This window comes from Austrofundulus limnaeus, unplaced genomic scaffold, assembly GCF_001266775.1.
Source record: "Austrofundulus limnaeus strain Quisiro unplaced genomic scaffold, Austrofundulus_limnaeus-1.0 Scaffold38, whole genome shotgun sequence".
Classification (NCBI taxonomy): domain Eukaryota; kingdom Metazoa; phylum Chordata; class Actinopteri; order Cyprinodontiformes; family Rivulidae; genus Austrofundulus; species Austrofundulus limnaeus.
The window spans coordinates 1,518,476-1,522,869 of record NW_013952440.1 but is presented as its reverse complement, the minus strand read 5'-3'; positions in this window follow the sequence as shown (position 1 = coordinate 1,522,869).

The window sequence follows — 4,394 nt, the reverse complement described above, 5'->3', positions numbered from 1 at the left end:
GTGTGTGTGTGTGTGTGTGTGTGTGTGTGTGTGTGTGTGTGTGTAAGATGAAAGAAAATGTAAAAAACCCTAACACTGACTTTTAATGAAATGAAGGAATAAGGGCATGAGTTTGTTTATTTTTTTACTATCAAAGTGCTTATGGTTTTGAGCAAAAACACAACYTGTGTGAACCACTTCCTCATAGCTTTTAAAACATCTCCCTCTGCTGTTGAAAGATTACCTTGCAGAAGCAGAAAATACAGCAGTGATTCAAGTGATCAGTTCAAATCCTCAKATCACTGCCTGTGTTGTGACCATCATAACATCTGTTTCTAACTGATAGACTCATTCTTTAAGTGTATTTTTATTTTCCCCTAATTGTTTAGGATTAGTAGAAGATCATGAATAGCAACAAACATTGTTTTTGAGCTATAGGGAGCAAATAATACAAGTACGTATTTTATTAAAATATTATTTTACTAATTAAAACTTAAAATATGGACAACAGGTCTAAAATTAATGTCCTCCACATTATTTGTAGCAGGGTCACAGAAGATTATATGCATAATTTGTGGGGGAAAAAAGTAAAATTACACCTGCAATATATGTATGCACATATCAGTACTGGCCAAAATCCTGTCTAGTGCAATTAATCACCAGTAACAGTGATACAAGTTAATATTTGGAAATTGGTGATTACAGAGATTAGTGACTTATAGCAGGGGTTCTCAAAGTTTTTGGGTGAGGGGACCCTTTACAGGGTTTATTTTTTATTTTTTTACTGGTGCATTGTTTCCTATTTGTATTTATGCTGTTTATTTTTAATAAAATGGCAAAATAAACAATTTATTGTCAAATTTGAGGACACCCAAGCTACGGCTTGCAGACCCTAGTCTGACTTATAGAAGTCATTGTGGCACTGATGTTAATGTGGAGTTAACACTAAAATAGAAAAAATAATGCTAATGAAGACCTAAAGTTAGCACAGAGCTAATGCTAATTCAACAAACATGTTTACTGGGTAATCACCTGAAACAACACCATTGTGAGGTTAGGTTTAGTGTCAGGTATGTACCTGTGGAGTTAGGTTTAGTGTCAGGTATGTACCTGTGAAGTTAGGTTTAATGTCAGGTATGTACCTGTGAAGTTAGGTTTAATGTCAGGTATGTACCTGTGAAGTTAGGTTTAATGTCAGATATGTACCTGTGAAGTTAGCTTTAATGTCAGGTATGTACCTGTGAAGTTAGGTTTAATGTCAGATATGTACCTGTGAAGTTAGCTTTAATGTCAGGTATGTAGGCCTACCTGTAAAGTTAGGTTTAGGGTCAGGTATGTACCTGTAAAGTTAGGTTTAGGGTCAGGATTGTACTTGTGAGGTTAGAGCCTGATACATCAGTCATTTCTGCAAAATCGCCGCACAGACCGGCCCGGCTTTAATGCTTGATGAGTCATTTTCAAAATATAATATTGACTTGTGTTTTTCAGTGTTGCCTCTGGAAGCCATTGATTCTTTTCCATTTGTGGTGGAAGTATATCATATGACTCCCTAACTGCATATTACCTTGACATGTCCTGTTCTGTATCTCTTTGATAACTGTCATTTTATAATCTGTTTTCTCATGATTCCATGATGTCTGTAACCTTGCTCTTATTCTGAAGTGCTCAGTACCAGTTTGTCGGTTTGTCATTGGTTCTCTGTTAACATTTGTCATCCTGTGATTGGCTGCCTACGAACCGCACCGGATGTKTATATATTGWCTGTTTCCTGTTTCCAAGTGAGTGGTAACTTGACTGAGCTGCTGATTCCTCTCTGTCACAGTGGCCACTCAATCTTTGCATATATGCACCTTTCTATTAAATAATCTAAAGACCAGACCACACAGTTTTAACTTTGTTTATTCCCGTATCTCTGCCTGGTGGAATATTTCCACAACACCATTTATTTGTAAATAATAAATCAGATAAGTATTAAACAGTGGTTCTAAACCCTGGTTTAGAACTCAAGGACTCCTTTCCTGCATGTTTTAGGTGTCTCCCTGATCTAATTATTAATACGAAGATCTCAAACTACTACTAACCAATCTGACACTTGCGATGGTGGGGGAGACGGGCCGGGGCGGTGCATGACTGCTCTTTTTCTGAGTAAATGAAAATTATTTAACACAGTTGTTTACACTTGAATTAAAAATATTTGACCAAAGGAAAACCGGAGCAGGACGAGAGAGAGATGAATATGATTTAGATTTTTATTTAACTGACTGTACACGATCCACGGGAGACACATTAACAGCAGTCATTTCATTCCTCTGCTTTAGCAGCTCTTTAATTCCACACCTGACACTGCTAAAAATGACAGATTTTCTTTTCTGGATCTCTGAGAGCAGGACTTCAATCTCTGAACTCGTCAAGTTCTTCTTTTTACTTTGCGATGTCATTTATAAATGGACACTTCCTGGTATGTGGGGCAGGAAACGTGTAGCCTCATATGGTGTTTTTGGGGTGGTAATTATACTAATCTCTCCTCGTGCACGAGCACCTGGTTACGCATTCATCAGTTGACGCAGCTCATTTACACACTTTTCCTGAAGATAAAAGAGCTTGTTGAATCTGACGTGGCATGTTCGTACGAACAAAAGTAAGAGAAATTTAAGATAAGAATATGAAAATGTTCTTGCATGAGGCCCAGTGTGTGATAATTACATCCTATCTACAGTTCAGACACACCTTCTCATTCAAAGAGTTTTCTTTATTTTCGTGACTATGAGAATTGTAGATTCACACTAAAGGCATCAAAACTATGAATTAACACATGTGGAATTATTAACTGAACAAAAAAGTGTGAAACAGCTGTAAATATGTCATATTCTAGGTTCTTCAAAGTGGCCACCTTTTGCTTTGATTACTGCTTCACACACTCTTGTCATTCTCTTGATAAGCTTCAAGAGGTAGTCACCAGAAATGGTCTTCCAACAGTCTTTAAGGAGTATCCAGATGCTTAGCACTTGTTGGCCCTTTTGCCTTCACTCTGCGGTCCAGCTCAGCCCAAACCATCTCGACTGGGTTCAGGTCCGGTGACTGTGGAGGCCAGGTCATCTAGTGCAGCACCCCATCACTCTCCTTCTTGGTCAAATAGCCCTTACACAGCCTGGAGGTGTGTTTGGCGTCATTGTCCTGTTGAAAAATAAATGATGGTCCAACTAAACGCAAACTGGATGGAATAGCATGCTGCTGCAAGATGCTGTGGTAGCCAAGCTGGTTCAGTGTGCCTTCARTTTTGAATACATCCCCAACAGTGTCACCAGCAAAGCACTCCCACACCATCACACCTCCTCCTCCATGCTTCATGGTGGGAACCAGGCATGAAGAGTCCATGCGTTGACCTTTTTCTGTGTCGCACAAAGACACGGTGTTTGGAACCAAAGATCTCAAATTTGGACTCATCAGACCAAAGCACAGATTTCCACTGGTCTAATGTCTATTCCTTGTGTTCTTTAGCCCAAACAAGTCTCTTCTGCTTGTTGCCTGTCCTTTGCAGTGGTTTCCTAGCAGCTGTTTTACCATGAAGGCCTGATTCACACAGTCTCCTCTTATCAGTTGTTCTAGAGATGTGTCTRCTGCTAGAACTCTGTGTGGCATTGATCTGTTCTCTACTCTGAGCTCTTGTTAACCTGTCATTTCTGAGGCTGGTGACTCAGATGAACTTACCATCTGCAGCAGAGGTGACTCTTGGTCTTCCTTTCCTGGGGCGGTCCTCATGTGAGCCAGTTTCTTTGTAGCGCTTGATGTTTTTTGTGACTGCACTTGGGGACACTTTCAAAGTTTTCACAATTTTTCAGACTGACTGACCTCCGTTTCTTAAAGTAATGATGGCCACTCGTTTTTCTTTACTTAGCTGCTTTTTTCTTGTCATTATACAAATTCTAACAGTCTCTTCAGTAGGAGTATCAGCTGTGTACTGTATCCACCTTCTGCACAACACAACTGATGGTCCTAACCCCATTTATAAGGCAAGAAATCCCACTTATTAAACCTGACAGGGCACACCTGTGAAGTGAAAACCATTTCAAGTGACTACCTCTTGAAGCTCATCAAGAAAATGCCAAGAGTGTCTGAAGTAATCAAAGCAAAAGGTAGCTACTTTGAAGAACTTAAAATACATGACATATTTTCAGTTATTTCACACTTTCTGCTAAGTATATAATTCCATGTGTTAATTCTAGTTTTGATGCCTTCAGTGTGAATCTAACCTGGTTTAAACCAGACCCTGTCCTTCACTTTGCATTTTCAAGGGTCTGGACTTGCTGCATWGAGAATTGATTTCTTGCAGGAGGCGTGGCCTCTGCTGAAGCATGTGTGTGTTGTTGGTGTGAAGGAGGCTAAGCTAAGAAGCTAACTGGAAATCACGTGTGCTG